The sequence below is a fragment of the Pavona decussata genome, unplaced genomic scaffold (genome assembly GCF_977016875.1).
Source record: "Pavona decussata unplaced genomic scaffold, jaPavDecu1.1 SCAFFOLD_175, whole genome shotgun sequence".
In the NCBI taxonomy this organism is placed as follows: Eukaryota; Metazoa; Cnidaria; class Anthozoa; order Scleractinia; family Agariciidae; genus Pavona; species Pavona decussata.
The window spans coordinates 4,032,234-4,058,227 of NW_028145586.1; the positions used below are offsets into that span (position 1 = coordinate 4,032,234).

Genomic DNA, 25,994 nt, shown 5'->3' on the forward strand with positions numbered 1-25,994 from the left:
CGCGCCGCCATTTTGGATTTTGTGACGTCATACGGTTGCCATTATTGTCAGTGAACGGAAGTTCTTTTGTGTGAAACAATTGAACTACCGTATTACGTCATGAAATCCAACTTGGTGGCGCCCATGAAATTTAAAAGGGAAAATGAGCAATAAGCAAATCCTGTTTTGTCCAACACAGAAACATTATTTCCATGTTTTCCAACAAAATGTAAATTAAGATTGTAGTTTCAACAATTTAACGTTAACTTATTTCATCAGTGGAGGTTTCCTTTAAGATTAATAATGAAGTTGTTGGTTTTCTGTACAGTCCGGGTCACACCGCCTTTTAGTGTACATACGTTTAGAGAAACTGCCTGGTAAAAACGTGAAACCATGACACAGAGGTTTGACTTTTGGAGTTCCAATTCGAACTGGAATCCGAGGGCCACAGGTTTGTCAGTCGTCAGACTGTTAAGTGTCACCCTCGTTAAACAAAGTTGGTTTAAACACAACGACTCAGCTTTCACAAAGAAAAGAGCAGAGACGACTTCGGGATCAACCTGTGATTCTCCTTCCCTCTCCTCTGATCGCAGAGAAGTGGGACCCCTTCATACGTCAATTGTGTCTACTCATTCTCATAATTTAATTCCCCTTTTCTTCCATTTATGCGCCTCCAAGACAACAGTCATCCACCAAACATTCAAGCCGGCCAACCTGAATGTGTATCAAATATGAGTATTTCAAGGAAGATTAAAATTCCTGCATGCAAACGTAACATAAAAGGCCATTACTGGCATTGCCGAGGAGTAGGCCTTGTTTGCTTTTTCCACTGGATGTCCACAGATTATTATTAAAACCGAGATTAAGAAATCGTCGTTGAGGTCTAAGCCCAGGGATTTTCCCGAGATGCCACTGCTTATTTAAACAACATTTATGTTGTATTTTATTTTATTGTATTTTATTTGCTTCGCCAACAGAAAATACGTTACAATAATGATCAACAACTTACAGAATACATTAACAACAAAATATGGCAGGGAACCCGCAACAGCGCAAGCCAATTACTGCGGACCCAGTACATTAGAAAAATTTAAAATAAAAAGACAGGAAGGGAAAAGTTCAAACTAGAAGCAGACCACGGAGATTTTCGGAACCGGTTTCGCTTCTGGAGGCAATCAGTGGCAAGTCTGGTTAATTGCTTAAAGGGCAACCTTCAGTTCCAGTGGACTCCAAAACTGTCGTATATTTTGCATTGGTCTGTCATTCGTATGCGCGCGGTCTTCGCACGAAAGGTCTGGAGCGAGTGTATAATCACAGAGTGGGATTGGGGGGAGACGCTTAGCGGCGTTCGATCGATTTAAAATATACAACTGTTTTGTGGTCTACAATTCCAGTTGCCAGTGGAGAATCTCACACTGTCGTATTTGCAGCCAAGTGCTCATTGGCTCCCGTGCTCGTCAAACTCTTTCTCTGTCGGGATTTTTTATTATTTTTAGCATCCTTGTAGTGCCTTCAAATCACTTTGACTGGGATCCGTCGCGTCGAAGCACTCTAAAATTACTCTCCAATAACTTTTGTTCTTGCTAGTGCTATTGTAGCCCTTATTCTCAGTGTCCCAAAATCGAAAGCTGAATACTGCAATGACAAAATTTCTTCCTTAATCTAAAATTTGTTGACCGTACTTTACTTTAATGTTAATTATGAAATGGGCGATTATGTATGCAGTGCTTGAACATACAATCTTGGTAACCAATGTGAAGTCAAAACAATAACCGGACTTGCAAAGCAACGGTTAGTTGTAGACTTCATGAGCTGCGGCCGGCTACCCCATGTTCTAATGATGCCGTTAAGACCAAGCTTAGCTAAGCACTGTAGCCGTGATTTCTGGAGTCCTCGTTTAAAGCTCGATTCAGTCTACAACCAGATCTATGTAAATAATCGGCCCTAAAGGCTGGTTTGCAAGAACGACGCAAGCATAATATAAGCACAAGAAACCAACGTGTAAACCGGGGGTGACGCAAGTATAAGCGCAAGCATAAACGTAAGCACAAGAAAAGGAAATCCTTGTGCTTGTTGCGTCGCCCGTGTAAAACGGGATAACACAAGCTTAATCACGAGAGAAGATCAAGCAACAACATCTCCTCGTCACTGAATACTTCCTCGGCGTCCTCCATCTTGGATTTAACATTTTGGCGCCAAAATTTTAATTCACTGCGCCTGCGTATGTCACCTCGTGCATATGCTTATCTCACGTGTAAACTAGCCTTAAGGCTGCTAAAATCAGTGTGAAGATTGTAAACCATGTTGCATTGAACAAATGTACTTTGAACCCGCGTACTCCTGTATTGGAGGTTTCTTCCGCGCCAGCGATTCGCGAAAGTTTGTTTTTATTATTATTTTGTTTTTACACACCGTCGCGTCCATCGCAAATGACAATTATAAATTCTCCGCTGACATAAATAGTTTGGAATTTTCAGTTTCGATACGCCAGGAAACCCCACTACTGTGAAGGTTCTAGCTATTGCGTAAATTGCCTGAAGGAGTCACGCTGCATTTCGCAACATTATTTGTCGGCATCGTCGGAATGTAACTCATAAGAGTTTGCAAGTCATTTGCTTTGAGGTGGGGTAATAAACCGCCGTTTATAGTGTCCCCCAACAACTTTGGAGTTTTGCATCTTTTAATGAGGAAAAGTGGGGCTTCATGGCTCCAAGACAGAACTTGCAGCTCCCGCCCTGTCGTCTTCGAACGTCGCCTGACTTTCGAGAAACTGAAATGCTGTCGAAGCGAAGTTTCAAGCAGAGGAAAGCCTTTGAGCTTCGCGCACGATTCGCCGTCAAAAATTTTAGTCCTAAGCACCCATTTGTATGAACTCCTGAAGGAGTAGGTGTTTCTTTTTATGTAATTACGGTCAACTCTCGCCTTGCGGACACCTTGCTATTATGGACACCCCGATAATACGGACAGCAGCTAAATCCCCGGCAAAAATAAATTACAGACATTTGACTGAAATAAATTCCTGCTATTACAGACTCTCGCTATTAAGGACACTAACTCGTGGTGCCGAGGATGTTCGCAATAAAGGGAGTTGACTGTACACTGTTTTTAAAAATAAAACGGAAGCTCTTGTAAATAAGTGCTTACATGCGCACATAATTTAGTCTTTATCTTGCAAACTCAGTTAGACTGAATTTTGAATCTAATTGCTCATCCGTCGGGAGCTGCGTTATTAGGACACGTTTTGAAACTGTTTAAGAACGGTATGTTATTATTGAAATTAATGCAAAGGACTGAAAGACAAGTTCAACTGAAAAGTTGTTCTTACTGAGTTAGTTGTAGCCGAGACCCAGTAATGACGATGACCCGAATTCTTTGCAGCAAACTGTGAATGACACGGACAAATTTGATTTGAATAATATTGCTTATTTTACTAGGCTCTCAGTGTGTGTTGTTTCATTATATATTACCAAAAGGTAAGATCTACCCACCCCTCCCTTGTACAACGTGTATAAGCATGCGCACATCTGGGTGCCGTTTAAGTGGTTTCACTTGTCTGAAATCACTTAAAGATTGAAGCAGGGTATCTCAGTACCCACTCATCTGAGATGGTGATGGACTTTTTACTAGTTTTTTGATAAAGGAAAAGATTTTCTGGTGTTGATCTGAAATAGAAAGGGAAGTTTGACTCATTTTTGTCGGTTTGATATTGGCTTCATTCGGAATTATGAATAATTAAAATGTGTGTGTGTTGAGTTTTGGGCAAGAGCCTCTTAACTAAATCCATCCTGACCACACAACGTTAAGTCATATCACTAGAGACCAAAATGAGATAAAAAGGTGCTCTTGCAAGGACATTTTTGCACGTCCGATAATCCGCATTGATGACACTAAACAAGAGCCGCCGAGCTAATTTTAGCTGACTGGCTTTCTGCTATTTCTATTTATTTACTGACTGTGTTGTATTCTGAATTGTTTCGGGGCTTTGGGTCGTGACTGTTGATCTGACTCAGAACAAAACAGCCGAGACATTCTCTACACCTAACCAAGTGGGTCTTTTTTAGCAAGCAGACGAAATTTGGAGAATATTAGTGTATTTTAAAATAGTGGGAAAATGAATCCAGTGAGCAAATAAAAACAATCAAAAGATTACAGTATATTTCAATCTATACTTTGAGTCTCAAGCACAATTCCGGGTGGTTATGCATCACTTCCACTTAGAGCTATTATCCTCTCAGACATTTGACAGCTTTATGGATTTTTTTCAAATCGGCTGCCTTTCCACTTAGAACTCTCTTTCTTTTACGCACGCCATGCGTGCCACACAGAGCCGACAAGCTGTGAGAAAATGCTGATTGGTTTTGTATTGATCACGTTAATCTTGAATTCGCAAAAACATCTTAGTCTTCAGTTTGTTATGTAAATTGTTTTCACTAACATTTGGTTGAAATTTATGACGTGGACTAAAAGCGAGGAAAGTTATGATTTGTTAAAATACGCAGTGGACCCTGTCATGGTTTTCTACGGCATCTTCGTAAGGGCGAAGACACGTCTTGGCAACAGCACAGTAAATGAACAGGATTATGGCAACTTGATAGGTTACCATAGTAACAGTATAACAAGTTAAAAACAGGTGGCTAAGAACCCCTCCTTATAGTTTTTTTAAACTTTGAAAAACTTGCAGCTGATCACGATGCCATAGATAAATGGGGGTCACCTAGCTTGTTTTTAAATTGTAACTACCTAAACTAGAAAAGGTTTTTTTAATCAGGTTATGCTTTTCATGGCAAGCTATTAAGTCCAGAAAGTGACCAGGACTTGCTTTCCAATGATCAGGTGTTCGTTTGATACCATTATCGTTTTATCAATTGATAAAAAGTGGTAGTGTTCATCTCTCAAAATATAAATGCTGGAAACTGCTGTGAGAGACCTTAAAGTAACAACAATTAATATAATTCGAAAAGATCTTGGAATTCATACCTAAACTAGACCAATTTTGAATCAACTTGGCCACAGATATTCAACATTTGTTGGCGACTGACAAGAAGGGTAGAAAGGCCAATTTTCTGGCGATTCAAAATGCTAAAGAAGTGAGTATTTACCTCAATTTATTCTCTCATTGGTTTCAGTTAATTCAAGTCCAGTTGGATCCGTATCATTTGTAACACATGTTGATACGAGATGGCGTTGAGGCCTTATCGAGACGAAGAATTAAATTACTTCAAGTTTTCATCCCTCGTTTTAAATGAATTCCCCAAAGCGTTACGTCAGACTTTCAAAACCATGTGGGACAACACCTTTGGACATCGCCCAGGATTCCAACTCTGGGATGACTCCCTTGCTGTGAGAAATCTGTTTGTGTCCACAGAGGGTGGTACAACCAGAGTTCCTAAAAACCTGTCTTACAATGAATGGGATTGCACCGCCTTATTCCAGGCTACTATCTTTGCGCAGTCCTTCGCGTTACCAGATAGCTCAGGTCACCGCAGAACACTCAGTGATTTGTATGTAAAGCCTCGTGGTGTACCTTCCGGAAGTTTTCATGTATCCGTGTTGAGCAAGGTTGGAAACAATGCTGAAACCTTTGCACTTGCGATTGATCAACTTCGACTGCTGAGAAATGCACTTTGCCATTCGCCAGGCTCAGAGATGGACAAAATAACATTTGATCAACGTGTGCAAATAGCTAAAGATACGTTCATAGCTCTTGGAGTTACGACGGCTGTGATTGATGCCGTTGGAAGTTTGACCGAGTTGGACTTTCCAACAAATGAAGTCCATAAATTGGAACAAGGTATCAGAGAGGAGACTCGAAAGTACATCATGTTTCTTGAGGGCATAACTGCAGACATCGACGATTTAAAAGCATTGGCAGCTGCCATTAAGCTGAATCTGGAAGGCGACACAGCAAATAAAAGAGACATCGCAATGTTGGAACAAAGGATTAACGAGCTAAGATCGGAGCAACATCAACGCGATGCTCAGTTGACGACTTCAGGTAAGGACCTTCCAGTCTCATAATATAGGCGTCAGAGGTAATAAAAACCTTCAAGGAATATTTTGATGGAAAACTTAACACTTAGTCTAAGCTCGTTCCCAACCTTGTAATTTTTTAGGGGAAAATCCCTGAAAACCAGGCTGGACAGTTACACCTTACTTTGATTACCTGTATATTACAGAAACCTCCTTGTCACAAACAGTGAACTCTCGTCTAGCGACCAAAACACAAATACAGTAAAAACCCGCGTATAAGAAACTGGGTCTTAAGAGCCTGTTAGGTTAAAATTTTCATTTTAAGCTCCCTCCACATAAAAACCTAGTAAGGCTAAAATTTTAAGTGAGGTTCTTATCAGTGGAGTTGCTGTAAAAGTGTATAGGTAGATTTTCTTGGTATCAACTTTGAAATGACATTTCAGAGAGAGGACTGACTATAAGTTTGTTTGAGCATATGTTTTGTTAAGGACATACCTGCACTGTACTGCCTTTAGGTATTACGGTATAAATGACTTATTGTATTATGAGATGATATTTATAACATTTAAATGAAATTCATATGAAAATATAAGAACCTATTTGATGAACTTGGTAGCCTAAACTTGCTTTAAGTACCATTTATATAAGAACCTGTTTAGGCTAAATTTAAAAATCCTGGTTCTTATACATGGGTTTTTACTGTATACACTTCCTCTGTTCTTTGCCTCTTACAGACGAGCGCAGCATATACGCCTAAAGACCCTGGAAACGGATTTGGTCACCCTTATTATTGAAGCAGGACATTGTAACTATGACATCATTTGACTATAATAATCAGAACCCTTCATTTTTCTATTTTTCATGCTAATCATAGCTTTCGTTATTTCCTCCATATTCTGATCGAAAATTTGAGTTGGAAAAGGAAAACGAAATGCCTTCTGGTAGTCGTAGTCAAATGAGGCCACCATGAAACTTTTACCCTTTACTGAACCTGAAATAACAGGAATGACGTTAAAATCTTTCTCCTATTGGGGATGCTGTTTTTGCTCAGGTTAAGAACAGAATTGGCGAAATATCTTTGGTTTACTTTATTCATTACATGACTAATGCCAGAAATTAACCCTAGTTTACTCCAAAGGTCGCGGACCATTAAATCAGTAAAGAGAGCGGTGCAAGGAGGCCACAGGGAGAGAGAAAGAGAGAGGCCGCGTTTTAAACAAAACTGACATACATTTTTTTGTCTTTAAAGGTGCGAAAGCATCGCTGACAAGATCCTGCCTTCCTCCAATGGTTCCTAACTTCACTGGCCGCCAAACAGAGTGTCAGGAGATCATCGGTCACGTTACTTCCGAATCGACCAGAATCGTGTCGGTCTGGGGTTCACCGGGATTCGGAAAAACGTCGGTTGCAATTGCAGTGGGACATGGTCTCAAATCTGAAGGACTGCCCGTCTATTTTCTCTCACTGCGAGGACTTCAGTCAAAAAAAGATATCACATCAAAGCTTCTTAGCCTTGTCAGGCAATTTGCCACAAATGATCAAGCATCGGTTCAGCGTCTATCCCTGGATGACGAGCTTTGCCAACGTGTTGGCGAAATTTTAGATCCCTTGATAGTTATTCTTGATAATGCCGATGACGTATTAGAAAGTGGATTACCGAAAGTGAAAGAAGACGTCATTCAACTTCTGGAAGAAATTCTTCGGCGAAATGAAAAGGTGACATTCATTGTAACAACAAGAGAGTCCTTCCAATTCATGAACTTGAATTTTCAAGGACTTGAGTCTGTAAGAATACGACCTTTGAATGAAGCTTCTTCTCAATCCCTAGTTCACGCATTGCTTCCAGCTGTTAACACCTCCAACTGCAGACGAATTACGCAAATTTGTGGACATGTACCTTTGACTATAAGGTTGTTATGTTCCTTAATTTCCGGAGACAGTGATCAACCAAGTCAGTTTCTTAAAGATTTTATGAAATCTTCAACAGAAAGCATCTTGAAGATGTTAGACAACCCAGATTATCCGACCAATCAGCGACTGCAATTTCTTTTTGACTCCTCTTTCCACAGACTCTCTGCAAAAGAAAAAGAGGCGCTAGTTTCCTTATGCATTCTTCCTTCAAATTTCACTATCGAGGTCGCTGCAGCTGTTTTAGGAGAGACAAGAATTTTCGATGCCAAGAAGATATTACAAAGCCTCCTGAGGAAATCCCTTCTCGATTCAACTGCAAACCTCGGGTCATTCTCAATGCACAAGCTAATTCAATCATTTGCAAGAGAAAAGGGGGAACAAGAAATGAAAGAAACGGTTTTAAACTCAAAATCCCGCTTCAATGCGTTTTACGTTTCCCTCTTCGAGAAGCTGAACGACCAATTTCTTACTGGTCACTCCATGGAAGCATTTATAGCATTCTACGAAGATAAACATATTATTCTTACAAGCATTTTAGAGGGTATTTTGGATCCCAGGACAGCTTCGAGTGTTTTTCAAGTCTTGGTTAAGGCGGAGATCTTTTTAGTCTCGTTATTTTGGAGTGGTACTGAGCAAAACAACTTTGACGATATTTTCAACAAAGCTTTACAGGCTGCAGATAACCTTGGCGAACGTGTGTACTACAGGCAATTACTTATTTCCAGTTGTTTTAGAAATGTAGTGAATGAGGCTGCTAGCGGAAATATACAGCGGCTTTCTCACGCGAAAAACATGCAAGTCTCGTCCAGTTCAGTTTCCGTGGAAGAAGGCAAACGTTTGTGCTACTTAGGAATCTGCCAAATTGTAACCGGAAAAACAGAAGATGGAATTCACTGTTTACTTGAGGCATTTCCTTTAATGCACGGAACTCCGCAGCAAATCATCCTTAGAGCTGTCATTTTCCAGATCCTTGCTTCTTTCTACAAATTTAAAACGAACGTGTCAAACTCCACTAAGTTTTTCAGAATGGCACAGAATGAATGCAGAATGGCTGGAGACACACAGTTACTTGTTATTCCGCCACTGGAAAAACAAGGAAAAGCAAAGACTGAAAATGAAACGAACCCTCAAAGAGACACCAGCGTTCTTCTTAATCAGCCACTTAAACTAGAAGTCATCTTTCTTGTCAGCAAAGCAGCAAAGAATTTTATTGATACTGATACAAGGCAGTATTTAAGTAATACTGTTTTTCAAATACTAAAAGAAGTGGAAACGGAGATCCTAGTCTCTCCGGGTTTGTTCAATTTCCATCGCATTGTTGCCACCTTGATAACCTTGATAGGGGACTTCATCTGCATTGAAGACCAAGTGAAACTGTACAAAGAAAGAATCAATTTTCATCAAACAGCTCTCAAGCAATGTAATTACAGCGAAGGTAATTCCAGCAAACATAAGGAAGCCTCTATCTCCCGTTATCAAGTACATAGTGAAGCACTTGCTAAGTGTTACTTGGATCTTGGTACGGTTCACCAAAGCAATGAAAACTATCAGGAGGCTCTTGAAGCAAATATGCGTTCGTTAGAAATAACACTAGGGCTTTTTGGAAAAGAACACAGAAGCACAGCAAACAGTTACCATTCACTCGGGATCACACAATACCACCTCGGTGACTACACCTCTGCTCTCCAGTCACACAAGCACGCGTTAGATGTTAGAAGAAAACTATTAGGAGAAGAACATGCAAGTACAGCTGATAGTTACCATGGGATCGGAGTCACACAATATCTGCTTGGTGACTACACCTCTGCTCTACAGTCACACCAGCACGCGTTAGATGTTAGAAGAAAACTGTTTGGAGAAGAACATGCAGACACAGCTCAAAGTTACCATGAGATCGGGATGACACAATATCAGCTTGGTGACTACACCTCTTCTCTCCAGTCACACCAGCAGGCGTTAGATGTTAAAAGAAAACTGTTTGGAGAAGAACATGTAGACACAGCTAATAGTTACCATTCACTCGGGATCACACAGAGTAAGCTTGGTGACCACACCTCTGCTCTCCAGTCACACAAGCACGCGTTGGATGTTAGAAGAAAACTATTAGGAGAAGAACATGCAATTACAGCTGATAGTTACCATGGGATCGGAGTCACACAATATCTGCTTGGTGACTACACCTCTGCTCTACAGTCAGACCAGCAGGCGTTAGATGTTAGAAGAAAACTGTTTGGAGAAGAACATGCAAACACAGCTGATAGTTACCATTCACTCTCGATGACACAATATCTGCTTGGTGACTACACTTCTGCTCTCCAGTCAGACCAGCACGCGTTAGATGTAAGAAGAAAACTGTTTGGAGAAGAACATACAAGCACAGCTAATAGTTACCATTCACTCGGGATGACACAATATCAGCTTGGTGACTACACCTCTGCTCTCCAGTCACACCAGCACGCGTTAGATGTTAGAAGAAAACTATTAGGAGAAGAACATGCAAGTACAACTGATAGTTACCATGGGATCGGAGTCACACAATATTTGCTTGGTGACTACACCTCTGCTCTACAGTCATACCAGAACGCGTTAGATGTTAGAAGAAAACTGTTTGGAGAAGAACATGCAGACACAGGTCATAGTTACCGTGAGATCGGGATCACACAATATCAGCTTGGTGACTACACCTCTGCCCTCCAGTCACACCAGCACGCGTTAGATGTTAGAAGAAAACTGTTTGGAGAAGAACATGCAGAGACCGCTAAAAGTTACAATGAGATCGGAATCACACAATTTCGGCTTGGTGACTACACCTCTGCTCTACAGTCACACCAGCACGCGTTAGATCTTAGAAGAAAACTATTTGGAGAAGAGCATGCAGACACTGCTCATAGTTACCATGAGATCGGGATGACACAATATTAGCTTGGTGACTACACCTCTTCTCTCCAGTCACACCAGCAGGCGTTAGATGTTAAAAGAAAACTGTTTGGAGAAGAACATGCAGACACAGCTCATAGTTACCATTTTCTCGGGATCTCACAATATCGGCTTGGTGACTACACCTCTTCCCTGCAGTCACACCAGCACGCGTTAGATGTTAGAAGAAAACTATTTGGAGAAGAACATGCAGAAACAGCTGTTAGTTACTATGAGATCGGGATCACACAATATCAGCTTGGTGACTACACCTCTGCTATCCAGTCACACCAGCATGCGTTAGATGTTAGAAGAAAACTGTTTGGAGAATAACATGCAGACACAGCTGCTAGGTACCATTCACTCGGGATCACAAAATATCAGCTTGGTGACAACACCTCTTCCCTGCAGTCACACCAGCACGCGTTAGATGTTAGAAGAAAACTATTTGTAGAAGAACCTTCAAAAACAGCTCATAGTTACCGTGAGATCGGGATCACACAATATCAGCTTGGTGACTACAACTCTGCTCTCCAGTCAGACCAGCAGGCGTTAGATGTTAGAAGAAAACTGTTTGGAGAGGAACATACAGACACAACTCATAGTTATCATTTACTCAGGATCACACAATACCAGCTTGGTGACTACACCTCTGCCCTGCAGTCACACCAGCACGCGTTACATGTTAGAAGAAAACTATTTGGAGAAGAACCTTCAAAAACAGCTCATAGTTACGGTGAGATCGGGATCACACAATATCAGCTTGGTGACTACACCTCTTCCCTGCAGTCACATTAGCACGCGTTAGATGTTAGACGAAAACTGTTTGGAGAAGAACATACAGACACAGCTTATAGTTACCATTCACTTGGGATCACACAATATCAGCTTGGTGACTGTTTGGAGAAGAACATACAGACACAGCTTATAGTTACCATTCACTTGGGATCACACAATATCAGCTTGGTGACTACACCTCTGCCCTCCAGTCACACCAGCACGCGTTTGATGTTAGAAGAAAACTATTTGGAGAAGGACATGCAAAAACAGCTCATGGTTACCGTGACATCGGAATGACACAGTATCAGCTTTTACTAGAACGAGACTAGAACCAGATAACGGAGATGGGAAGATTCTTGTAGATCTGGAAGAGGTCAATGGTGTGCACTGCATGATTAATGAGTCCTTTAGGTTAACTGCTTATTCTGAATCACTAATAGATGTGTTATTTACTAACACCCAAGAGATGTTCAATAAATGTGGTGTCTATCAGCTTTGGTTAAGTGACCGTTACCTCATTTACGGCGAAAATGTAGAACAAGTGTGCAAACACAAAGTACGTATCATCGATTCTAGATATACTAACGACACTGACTTTGAACTGTTAAGCCAAGAGCTACTCGATGCACCCTGGCATGTAAAGTAAAAAAGTAGTAAAATAATATAGGGATCATTCCATTAAAGCATGGATAAAGGCCATTAAATAAAGTTATTGTATAATAAAAAGTTGGCGAACTCAGGATAGCTCGGTTAGGTGGGTGGACACAGGCTCTTCTGTCACAGTCCTTCGTGTAAACAGACGTAAAAGTTCTAGGGACGGTTTGACTAAAAAGCTGTTGTTGTACATAGTTGTATATAAGGAACAATTGAAAACTTTCAACTGAGTTTAAGTTAAGTAAGCAGCAAAATTAGAAAGACTTCTACGATAAGGAAGTACTTTTTGAATGGCTGCAATTAATATTGATTTACATACTAAAATTCTTGTTCTAAATACTCACCCAGAATTAAAGCTGTTCAATTGTATGCCCAGGTTTTCAAATGGCGTTCATCGGATGGTTGTCACATTTAGGTCTGAGTCTTTGTACTCTGGGAGAGAAAACCATTCGTAATTGAGGGAAATGAAGGGAGGTTTCTTCCCGGCCCTGTGGTGTTTTGTCAACTGGGTCCGACTTTTATCGTGCTTCAAAACGTAGAAATAACATTCAAGTGTGCTAAAAATTTGATACGATTATTGTCTATTTTCGCTTTTAAATTTCCCGCGCGCCGCCATTTTGGATTTTGTGACGTCATACGGTTGCCATTATTGTCAGTGAACGGAAGTTCTTTTGTGTGAAACAATTGAACTACCGTATTACGTCATGAAATCCAACTTGGTGGCGCCCATGAAATTTAAAAGGGAAAATGAGCAATAAGCAAATCCTGTTTTGTCCAACACAGAAACATTATTTCCATGTTTTCCAACAAAATGTAAATTAAGATTGTAGTTTCAACAATTTAACGTTAACTTATTTCATCAGTGGAGGTTTCCTTTAAGATTAATAATAAAGTTGTTGGTTTTCTGTACAGTCCGGGTCACACCGCCTTTTAGTGTACATACGTTTAGAGAAACTGCCTGGTAAAAACGTGAAACCATGACACAGAGGTTTGACTTTTGGAGTTCCAATTCGAACTGGAATCCGAGGGCTACAGGTTTGTCAGTTGTCGGATTGTTAAGTGTCACCCTCGTTAAACAAATTTGGTTTGAACACTACGACTCAGCTTTCACAAAGAAAAGAGCAGAGACGGCTTCTGGATCAACCTGTGATTTTCCTTCCCTCTCCTCTGATCGCAGAGAAGTGGGACCCCTTCATACGTCATTCTTGTCTACTCATCTTCATAATTTCCCCTTTTCTTCCATTTATGCGCCTCCAAGACAACAGTCAACAACCAAACATTCAAGCCGGCCGACTTGAATATGTATCAAATCTGAGTATTTCCCAGAAGATTGAAATTCCTGCATGCAAACGTAACATAAAAGGCCATTACTGGCATTGCCGAGGGGTAGGCCTTGTTTGCTTTTTCCACTGGATGTCCACAGATTATTATTAAAACCGAGATTAAGAAATCGTCGTTGAGGTCTAAGCCCAGGGATTTTCCTGAGATGCCACTGCTTATTTAAACAATATTTATGTTTTATTTTATTTCATTGTATTTTATTAGCTTCACCAACAGAAAATACGTAACAATAACGATTAACAACTTACGGAATACAATAAGAACACAATATGGCAGGGAACCCGCAACAGTGCAAGCCAATTATTGCGGACCCAGTACATTAGGAAAATTTAAAAAAAAACAGACAGGAAGGGAAAAGTTCAAACTAGAAGCAGACCACGGAGATTTTCGGAACCGGTTTCGCTTCTGGAAGCAATCAGTGGCAAGTCTGGTTAATTGCTTAAAGGGCAACCTTCAGTTCCAGTGGACTGCAAAACTGTCGTATATTTTGCATTGGTTTGTCATTCGTATGCGCGCGGTCTGTCTGGAGCGAGTGTATAATCACAGAGTGGGACTGGGGGGACACGCTTAGCGGCTTTTCATCGATTTGCAAAATACGACTATTTTGTGGTCTACAATTCCAGTTGCCAGTGGAGAGTCTCACACTGTCGTATTTGCAGCCAAGTGCTCATTGGCTCCCTTGCTCGTCAAACTCTTTCTCTGTCGGGATTTTTTTTAAATTTTCTTACCTTATTACTCTCCAATAACTTTTGGTCTTGCTAGTGCTATTGTAGCCCTTATTCTCAGTGTCCCAAAATAGAAAGCTGAATACTGCAAAGAAAAAATTTCTTCCTTAATCTTAAATTTGTTGACCGTACTTTACTTCAATGTTAATCATGAAATGCACGAAAATGTATGCAGTGCATGAACATACAATCTTGGTAACCAAGGTGAAGTCAAAACAATAACCGGACTTGCAAAGCAACGGTTAGTTGTAGACTTCATGAGCTGCGACCGGCTACCCCATGTTCTAATGAAGACGATAAGACCAAGCTTAGCTAAGAACAGTAGCCGTGATTTCTGGAGTCCTCGTTTAAAGCTCGATTCAGTCTCCAATCATATCTATGTAAATAATTGGCTCTAAAGGCTGGTTTACAAGAACGACGCAAGCATAAGCACAAGAAACCAACGTGTAAACCGGGAATGACGCAAGTATAAGCCCAAGCATAAACGTAAGCACAAGAAAAGAAAATCATTCCTTTTACTTGTGCTTGCACTTATGTTTGCGTCGTTGCGTCGACCGTGTAAAACGGGATAACACAAGCTTAATCGCAAGAGAAGAACAAGCAACAACATCTCCTCGTCACTGAATAGTTCCTCGGCGTCCTCCATCTTGGATTTAACATTTTGGCGCCAAAATTTTAATTCACTGCGCCTGCGTATGTCACCTCGTGCATATGCTTATCTCACGTGTAAACTAGCCTTAAGGCTGCTAAAATCAGTGTGAAGATTGTAAACCATGTTGGATTGAACAAATGTACTTTGAACCCGCGTACTCCTGTATTGGAGGTTTCTTCCGCGCCAGCGATTCGCGAAAGTTTGTTTTTATTATTATTTTGTTTTTACACACCGTCGCGTCCATCGCAAATGACAATTATAAATTCTCCGCTGACATAAATAGTTTGGAATTTTCAGTTTTGATACGCCGGGAAACCCCACTACTGTGAAGGTTCTAACTATTGCGTAAATTGCCTGAGGGAGTCACGCTGCATTTCGCAGCATTATTTGTCGTATTGTCGGAATGTAACTCATAAGAGTTTGCAAGTAATTTGCTTTGAGGAGGAGTAATAAACCGCCGTTTATAGTGTCCCCCAACAACTTTCTCAAGACTGAAGCCGTTCATTCAGGTATTGTATGTTGAATGTATAGCTTAAAGGCTTATGACGGTACAACTTGCTAGTTTTAGTATAGAATTATTTAGAAAACTCCCTGGCGTAGTCCTTGACTAAGCCGCTAAATTGATCTTTGATCAGTGCCGCTGGATACTCGAATATTTGAAATTGAATCTTACTCAGTGTTTTTGCGGCATAAAGAAGGTTTCCAGGGCTGTCACCAAAGGTTGAGTTGGAGTTTTGCATCCGATTTAATGAGGAAACATTGGGCTTCGTGGCTCCAAGACAGAACTTACAGCTTCCGCCCTGTCGTCTTCGAACGTCGCCTGACCTTCGAGGAACTGAAATGCTGTCGAGGCGAAGTTTCAAGCAGAGGAAAGCTTTTGAGCTTCGCGCGCGATTCGCCGTCAAAAATTTAGAGTCCTAAGCACCCAATTGTATGAACTCCTGAAAGAGTAGGTGTTTCTTTTTATGTAATTACGGTCAACTCTCGCCTTGCGGACACCTCGCTATTATGGACATCCCGATAATACCGACAGCAGCTAAATCCCCGGCAAAAATAAATTACAGACATTTGACTGAAATAAATTCCTGCTATTACAGACTCTCGCTATTAAGGACACTAACTCGTGGTGCCGAGGATGTTCGCAATAAAGGGAGTTGACTGTACACTGTTGCTCAAAATAAAACGGAAGCTCTTGTAAATAAGTGCTTACATGCGCACATAATTTAGTCTTTATCTTGCAAACTCAGTTAGACTGACTTTTGAATCTAATTGCTCATCCGTCGGGAGCTGCGTTATAAGGACACGTTTTGAAACTGTTTAACAACGGTATGTTATTATTGAAATTAATGCAAAGGACTGAAAGACAAGTTCAACTAGAAGGTTGTTTTCAAGATTACTGAGTTAGTTTTAGCCGGGACCCAGTAATGACGATGACAAGGATTCTTTGCAGCAAACTGTGAATGGCACGGACAAATTTGATTTGAATAATCTGGCGTATTTTACTAGGCTCTCAGTGTGTGTTGTTTCATTATATGGCATTACCATGCATCGCACTCCCATCGGATATCTGGGTGCCATTCAGGTGGTTTCACCTGGCTGAAATCACTTAAAGATTGAAGCAGGGTATCTCAGTACCCACTTATCTGAAATGGTGATGGACTTTTTACTAGTTTTTTGATAAAGGAAAATATTTTCTGGTGTTGATCTGAAATACAGAGGGAACTTTGACTCATGTTTGTCGGTTTGATATTGGCTACATTCGGGACTATGAATAATTAAAATGTGCGTGTGTTGAGTTTAATATGAGCAAGAGCCTCTTAACTAAATCCATTCTGACCACCCAACGTTAAATCATATCACTAGAGACCAAAATAAGATGAAAAGGTGCTCTTGTAAGGACATTTTTGCACGTCCGATAATCTGCATTGATGACACTAAAAAAGAGCCGCAGAGCTAATTTTAGCTGACTGACTTTCTGCTATTTCTATTTATTTAATGACTGTGTTGTATTCTGAATTGTTTCGGGGCTTTGGGTCGTGACTGTTGATCTGACGCAGAACAAAACAGCCGAGACGTTCTCTACACCTAATTAACCAACTGGGTCTTTTTTAGCAAGCAGACGAAATTTGGAGAATTTTAGTGTATTTTAAAAGAGTGGGAAAATGAATTCAGTGGGCAAATAAAAACAATCAAAAGATTACAGTATATTTCAATCTATACTTTGAGTCTCAAGCACAATTCCGGGTGGTTATGCATCACTTCCACTTAGAGCTATTATCCTCTCAGACATTTGACAGCTTTGTGGACTTTTTTCAAATCGGCTGCCTTTTCACTTAGAGCTCTCTTTGTTTTACGCACGCCATGCGTGCCACACAGAGCCGACATGCTGTGAGAAAATGCTGATTGGCTTTTATTAATCACGTTAATCTTGAATTCGCAAAAAGATCTTAGTCTTCAGTTTGTGATGTAAATTGATTTCACTAACATTTGGTTGAAATTTATAACGTGGACTAAAAGCGAGGAAAGTTATGATTTGTTAAAATACGCAATGGACCTTGTCATGGTTTTCTACGCCATCTTCGTAAGGGCGCAAACACGTCTCGGCAACAGCACAGTAGATGAATGGGATTATGGCAACTTGATAGGTTACCATAGCAACAGTATAACATGTTAAAAACAGGTGGCTAAGAACCCCTCCTTACAGTTTTTTTAAACTTTCAAAAACTTGCAGCTGATCACGATGCTATAGATAAATGGGGGTCACCTACCTTGTTTTTAAATTGTGACTACTTAAACTAAAAAAGGTTTTTGAAGATCAGGATATGTTTTTCATGGCAAGCTATTAAGTCCAGGAAATGACCAGGACTTGCTTTCCAATGATCAGGTGTTCGTTTGATACCATTATCGCTGTATCAACTGATAAAAAGTGATAGTGTTCATCTCTCAAAATATTAAATGCTGGAAACTGCTGTGAGAGACCTTAGAGTAACAACAATTAATATAATTCGAAAAGATCTTGGAATTCATACCTAAACTAGACGAATTTTTAATCAACTTGGCCACAGATATTCAACATTTGTTAGCGACTGACAAGAAGGGTAGAAAGGCCAATTATTTGGCGATTCAAAATGCTAAAGAAGTGAGTACAGTCAACTCCCTTTATTGCGGACACCCTTGGGACCGCGAGTTTAGTGTCCTTAATAGCGAGAGTCCGTTATAGCGGAAATTTATCTTAGTCAATCATCTGTAATTCATTTTTGCCGGGGATTTAGCTGCTGTCCGTTTTGTCGGGGTGTCCATAATAGCAAGGTATCCGCAAGGCGAGAGTTGACTGTATTTACCTCAATTTATTCTCTCATTGGTTTCAGTTAATTCAAGTCCAGTTGGATCCGTATCATTTGTAACACATGTTGATACGAGATGTCGTTGAGGCCTTATCGAGAAGGAGAATTAAATTACTTCAAGTTTTCATCCCTCGTTTTAAATGAATTCCCCAAAGCGTTACGTCAGACTTTCAAAACCATGTGGGACAACACCTTTGGACATCGCCCTAGATTCCAGCTGTGGGATGACTCCCTTGCTGTGAGAAATCTGTTTGCGTCCACAGAGGGTGGTACAACCAAAGTTCCCACACACCTGTCTTACAATGAATGGGATTGCACCGCCTTATTCCAGGCTACTATCTATGCGAAGTCCTTCGCCTCACCAGATAGCTCAGGTCGCCACAGAAAACTCATTGATTTGTATGTTAGACCTCGTGGTGTACCTTTCGGAAGTTTCCATGCATCTGTGGTGAGCCCGGTTGGAAACAATGATGAAACCTTTGCACTTGCGATTGACCAACTTCGACTGCTGAGAAATGCACTTTGCCATTCGCCAAGCTCAGAGATGGACAAAATAACATTTGATCAACGTGTGCAACAAGCTAAAGATGCGTTCATGGCTCTTGGAGTTACGACGGCTGTGATTGATGCCGTTGGAAGTTTGACCGAGTCGGACTTTCCAACAAATGAAGTCCATAAATTGGAACAAGGTATCAGAGAGGAGACTCGAAAGTACATCATGTTTCTTGAGGGCATAACTGCAGACATCGACGATTTAAAAGCATTGGCAGCTGCCATTAAGCTGAATCTGGAAGGCGACACAGCAAATAAAAGAGACATCGCAATGTTGGAACAAAGGATTAACGAGCTAAGATCGGAGAAACATCAACGTGATGCTCAGTTGACGACTTCAGGTAAGGACCTTCCAGTCTCATAATATAGGCGTCAGAGGTAATAAAAACCTTCAAGGAATATTTTGATGGAAAACTAAACACTCAGTCTAAGCTCGTTCCCAACCTTGTAATTTTTTAGGGGAAAACCCCTGAAAACGAGGCTGGACAGTTACACCTTACTTTGATTACCTGTATATTACAGAAACCTCCTTGTCACAAACAGTGAACTCTCGTCTAGCCACCAAAACACGAATACACTAAAAACCCGCGTATAAGAACCTGGGTCTTAAGAACCTGTTAGGTTAAAATTTTCATTTTAAGCCCCCTCCAGACCACATAAAAACCTAGTAAGGCCAAAATTTTAAGTGAGGTTCTTATCAGTGGAGTTGCTGTAAAAGTGTATAGGTAGATTTTCTTGGTATCAACTTTGAAATGACATTTCAGAGAGAGGACTGACTATAAGTTTGTTTGAGCATATGTTTTGTTAAGGACATACCTGCACTGTACTGCCTTTAGGCATTACGGTATAAATGACTTATTGTATTATGAGATGATATTTATAACATTTAAATGAAATTCATATGAAAATATAAGAACCTATTTTATGAACTTGGTAGCCTAAATTTGCTTTAAGCACCATTTATATAAGAACCTGTTTAGGCTAAATTAAAAAATCCTGGTTCTTATACGTGGGTGTTTACTGTATACACTTCCTCTGTTCTTTGCCTCTTACAGACGAGCGCAGCATATACGCCTAAAGACCCTGGAAACGCATTTGGTCACCCTTATTATTGAAGCAGGACATTGTGATTATGACATCATTTGACTACAATAATCAGAATCCTTCATTTTTCTATTTCTCATGCTAATCAGAGCCGTTGTTATATTTCCTCCACATTCTGATTGCAAAATTTGAGTTGGAAAAGGAAAACGAAATACCTTCTGGTAGTTGTAGTCAAATGATGCCACCATGAAACTTTTACGCTTTCGGACCGTCAAATCAGTAAAAAGAGCGGTGCAAGGAGGCTACAGGGAGAGAGAAAAAGAGATACTGCGTTTTAAACAAGACTGACATACATTTTTTTGTCTGTAAAGGTGCGAAAGCATCGCTGACAAGATCTTGTCTTCCTCCAATGGTTCCTAACTTCACTGGCCGCCAGAGCGAGTGTCAGGAGATCGTTGGTCACGTTACTTCCGAATCGACCAGAATCGTGTCGGTCTGGGGTTCACCAGGATTCGGAAAAACGTCGGTTGCAATTGCAGTGGGACATGGTCTCAAATCTCATGGACTGCCCGTCTATTTTCTCTCACTGCGAGGACTTCAGTCAAAAGAAGATATCACATCAAAGCTTCTTAGCCTCGTCAGGCAATTTGTCACAAATGATCAAGCATCGGTTCAGCGTCTATCCCTGGATGACGAGCTTTGCCAACGTGTCGGCGAAATTTTAGATCCCTTGGTAGTTATTCTTGATAATGCCGATGACGTATTAGAAAGTGGATTGCCGAAAATGAAAGAAGACGTCATTCAACTTCTGGAAGAAATTCTTCGGCGAAATGAAAAGGTGACATTCATTTTAACAACAAGAGAGTCCTTCCAATTTATGAACTTGAATTTTCAAGGCCATGAGTCGGTAAGAATACGACCTTTGAATGAAGCTTCTTCTCAATCCCTAGTTCAAGCATTGCTTCCAGCTGTTAACACCTCCGACTGCAGACAAATTACGCAAATTTGTGGACATGTACCTTTGGCCATAAGGTTGTTATGTTCCTTAATTTCCGGAGACGGTGATCAACCAAGTCAGTTTCTTAAAGATTTTATGGAGTCTTCAACAGAAAGCATCTTGAAGATGTTAGACAACCCAGATTATCCGACCAATCAGCGACTGCAATTTCTCTTTGACTCCTCTTTCCACAGACTCTCTGCAAAAGAAAAAGAGGCGCTAGTTTCCTTATGCATTCTTCCTTCAAATTTCACTATCGAGGTCGCTGCAGCTGTTTTAGGAGAGACAAGAATTTTCGATGCCAAGAAGATATTACAAAGCCTCCTGAGAAAATCCCTTCTCGATTCAACTGCAAACCACGGGTCATTCTCAATGCACAAGCAAACATTTACTATTCACTCGGGATGACACAATATCAGCTTGGTGACTACACCTCTGCTCTCCAGTCACACCAGCAGGCGTTAGATGTTAGAAGAAAACTGTTTGGAGAAGAACATGCAAACACAGCTAATAGTTACCATTCACTCGGGATGACACAATATCAGCTTGGTGACTACACTTCTGCTCTCCAGTCACAGCAGCAGGCGTTAGATGTTAAAAGAAAACTGTTTGGAGAAGAACATGCAAACACAGCTAATAGTTACCATGACATCGGGTTCACACAATATCAGCTTGGTGACTACACTTCTGCTCTCCAGTCACACCAGCAGGCGTTAGATGTTGGAAGAAAACTGTTTGGAGAAGAGCATGCAAACACAGCTAATAGTTACCATTCACTCGCGATGACACAATATCAGCTTGGTGACTACACCTCTGCTCTCCAGTCACACCAGCACGCGTTAGATGTTAGAAGAAAACTGTTTGGAGAAGAACATGCAAACACAGCTTATAGTTACCTTGAGATCGGGATCACACAATATCAGCTTGGTGACTACACTTCTGCTCTCCAGTCACACCAGCAGGCGTTAGATGTTAGAAGAAAACTGTTTGGAGAAGAACATGCAAACACAGCTAATAGTTACCATGAGATCGGGTTCACACAATATCAGCTTGGTGACTACACCTCTGCTCTCCAGTCACGCCAGCAGGCGTTAGATGTTAGAAGAAAACTGTTTGGAGAAGAACATGCAAACACAGCTAAAAGTTACCATGAGATCGGGTTTACACAATATCAGCTTGGTGACTACACCTCTGCTCTCCAGTCACACCAGCAGGCGTTAGATGTTAGAAGAAAACTGTTTGGTGAAGAACATGCAAACACAGCTAATAGTTACCATTCACTCGGGATGACACAATATCAGCTTGGTGACTACACTTCTGCTCTCCAGTCACACCAGCACGCGTTAGATGTTAGAAGAAAACTGTTTGGAGAAGAACATGCAAACACAGCTAAAAGTTACCATGAGATCGGGTTTACACAATATCAGCTTGGTGACTACACCTCTGCTCTCCAGTCACACCAGCAGGCGTTAGATGTTAGAAGAAAACTGTTTGGTGAAGAACATGCAAACACAGCTAATAGTTACCATTCACTCGGGATGACACAATATCAGCTTGGTGACTACACTTCTGCTCTCCAGTCACACCAGCAGGCGTTAGATGTTAGAAGAAAACTGTTTGGAGAAGAACATGCAAACACAGCTAAAAGTTACCATGAGATCGGGTTTACACAATATCAGCTTGGTGACTACACCTCTGCTCTCCAGTCACACCAGCAGGCGTTAGATGTTAGAAGAAAACTGTTTGGTGAAGAACATGCAAACACAGCTAATAGTTACCATTCACTCGGGATGACACAATATCAGCTTGGTGACTACATTTCTGCTCTCCAGTCAGACCAGCAGGCGTTAGATGTTAGAAGAAAACTGTTTGGAGAAGAACATGCAAACACAGCTGATAGTTACCATGAGATCGGGTTCACACAATATCAGCTTGGTGACTACACCTCTGCTCTCCAGTCACACCAGCACGCGTTAGATGCTAGAAGGAAACTGTTTGGAGAAGAACATGCAAACACAGCTAATAGTTACCATTCACTCGGGATGACACAATATCAGCTTGGTGACTACACCTCTTCTCTCCAGTCACAGCAGCACGCGTTAGATGTTAGAAGAAAACTGTTTGGAGAAGAACATGCAAAAACAGTTAATAGTTACCATGAGATCGGGATGACACAATATCAGCTTGGTGACTACACCTCTGCTCTCCAGTCACACCAGCAGGCGTTAGATGTTAGAAGAAAACTGTTTGGAGAAGAACATGCAAACACAGCTAATAGTTACCATGAGATCGGGTTTACACAATATCAGCTTGGTGACTACACCTCTGCTCTCCAGTCACACCAGCAGGCGTTAGATGTTAGAAGAAAACTGTTTGGAGAAGAACATGCAAACACAGCTGATAGTTACCATGGTATCGGGGACACACAATATCAGCTTGGTGACTACACTTCTGCTCTCCAGTCACACCAGCACGCGTTAGATGTTAGAAGAAAACTGTTTGGAGAAGAACATGCAAACACAGCTAATAGTTACCATTTACTCGGGATGACACAATATCAGCTTGGTGACTACACTTCTGCTCTCTAGTCACACCAGCAGGCGTCAGTAGATGTTAGAAGAAAACTGTTTGGAGACGAACATGCAAACACAGCTAATAGTTACCATGAGATCGGGATGACACAATATCAGCTTGGTGACTACACCTCTGCTCTCCAGTCACACCAGCAGGCGTTAGATGTTAGAAGAAAACTGTTTGGAGAAGAACATGCAAACACAGCTAATAGTTACCATGAGATCGGGTTCACACAATATCAGCTTGGTCACTACACCTCTGCTCTCCAGTCACACCAGCAGGCAGTAGATGTTAGAAGAAAACTGTTTGGAGAAGAACATGCAAACACAGCTTATAGTTACCATGGTATCGGGGACACACAATATTAGCTTGGTTGCTACACCTCTGCTTTCCAGTCAGATTAGCACGCGTAAGATATTAGAAGAAAACTTTTTGGAGAAGAAGATGGAAGCACAGCTGATAGTTACCATCAGATCGGGGTCGCACAATTTCAGCTTGGTGACTACAATTCTGCTCTCCATTTATACCAGCGTGCTTTAGATGTTAGAAGTAAACTGTTTGGTGAAGAACATGCAAAAACAGCACATAGTTACTATGATATCGCAGTCACAGATTATCAGCTTGGTGACTACACGTCTGCTCTTCAGTCACACCAGCACGCGTTAGATGTCAGAAGAAAACTATTTGGAGAAGAACATAGAAGCACTGCTGATATTTACCATGTTATCGGGATGACATAGTATCAGCTTTTACCAGAACCAGATTAGAACCAGATAACGGAGATGGGAAGATTCTTGTAGATCTTGAAGAGGTCAATGGTATGCATTGCACGATTAATGAATCCTCCAAGTTAACCGCTCATTCTGAATCACTCTTGGATGTGTTACGTACTAACACCTCAGAGATGGTCAATAAATGTGGTTTCTATCAGCCTTTGTTAAGTGATCGTTGCCTCATTTACGGCGAAATTGTAGAACAAGTCTGCAAACACAAAGTACGTATCATCGATTCTAGATATACTAAGGACAATGACTTTGAACTGTTAAACCAAGAGCTACTCGATGCACCCTTGCATGTGGGAGAAATTTTTAATGATGTTGATGGTATGTACGATTTCTGGACGGGATTGACTGCGTTTGTCATCGATTTGCAAGCGCCAATAAGAAGGAAAAGATTTAGGGGCAAAGACATCCCATACATGACCCCTGAATGGAAAAAGTCAATCCGAGATAAGCGGGCGTTTGCGATCAAATTCGCCAAATAACGCACTGAGGAAAAGTTTGCACTTTAAAAGAAATGCATAAACACTGATTGCTACTAGAGAGAGAACAAAGGCGATTAGGGCTTACTGGCAAATTAAATCTTATGAATCAAACACTAGGCCTGGGGCCTTTTATGACACATTTAAAGCCTTCATAAGTGACAAGACAAATGAGGATGTACCGATTTACCTGAAAAAGGGAAACCGCTCTCTTGTTAAAGATCACTCTGAGGTTGTTGACATGTTGGCGACTAACTTTACAAACGTCGCAAAAGACACCAGAGGAGATGCGATTAAAAGCCTGGAAAACGAAAAACTTGAGGGACACTGCAGTATTGTGGCTATACGTAATGCCTACGGTGGGGTTTCATTTGACTTTGAAAACATAACGACAAGCCAGGTACAGCGCGCGCTCGAGGACCTATATCCTTAAAAGTCAGGTGGCTTGGAGTCACAAATATTTCCTAAACGTTTCAAGCTTCCTGCTATTGGAACGTCTTCATTGCTGATCAGTCTCTTTACCAGTTGCTTGAGGCAGAGAAAATGGCCGTCGCCATGGAAAATGGGAGACTGGACACTGGTCTATAAGAAGGGCGATAAACAAGAGGAGAATAACTACCGCCCTATCACATCACTCATCGTAAAAGACAATATATTTGAGAATTTACTGACAAAGCAAATAACCAACCGTTATGCGCGCGTCTTTACTATCAAATGACTGCGTATCGAAAGAGCGAGGGCTGCGAGACAACCCTCCTGCGTCTGGTTGAGGATTGGAAAACAGCTATTGACAACAACAAATCTGTAGTCCTGCTCTCTACGGATATGAGCAAAGCGTTCGACTCTCTCAGCTTCCCGTTGTTGATCAAGAAACTAGAAGCCTATGGATTTGAGCGTGGTGCAATTAAAGTAATGCGATCATACTATACTAATCGACAGAATCGGGTGAAGCTCCAAGACACAGTCAGTGAATGGAAGTGATGGAGAGAGGATGCCCTCAGAGCTCCTCTTTCAACGCAAAGTTATTACTGTATAAATCTTTTTCATTGCCGCACCTTGCATATCGTACTGAAAATCTGTTTGGTTCCGGGGGCTAGCACGGTTACGGTCATGCTTCATGATTTTAAAACATTGAAATGGCTTGTTAAAGAAATGTGATGTTATGTTTTAAAGTATAGATGTATTGGTTCACAAGGTTTAGACGTAAGATCACAGTTATGATGCACTAAAATTACCGAAATCATTAATTTCCTAGTTTAACTTTCACGTCTTTTTGAAAAAGGAAGTAAAAAAT

General features: G+C 41.0%; 1 pseudogene across 1 annotated transcript in view; it reads left to right on the top strand.

The window, feature by feature from the left end:
* The window catches only part of LOC146463753 (uncharacterized), a 44,320-nt pseudogene extending 19,546 nt beyond the window's left edge, over window positions 1-24,774 (top strand). The window contains exons 5-6 of the transcript XR_014856863.1: window positions 9,473-11,632; window positions 21,247-24,774. The product of XR_014856863.1 is annotated as an uncharacterized LOC146463753 (transcript). The remainder of the gene's footprint in view (window positions 1-9,472; window positions 11,633-21,246) is intronic.
* Window positions 24,775-25,994: the final 1,220 nt, after the last annotated feature.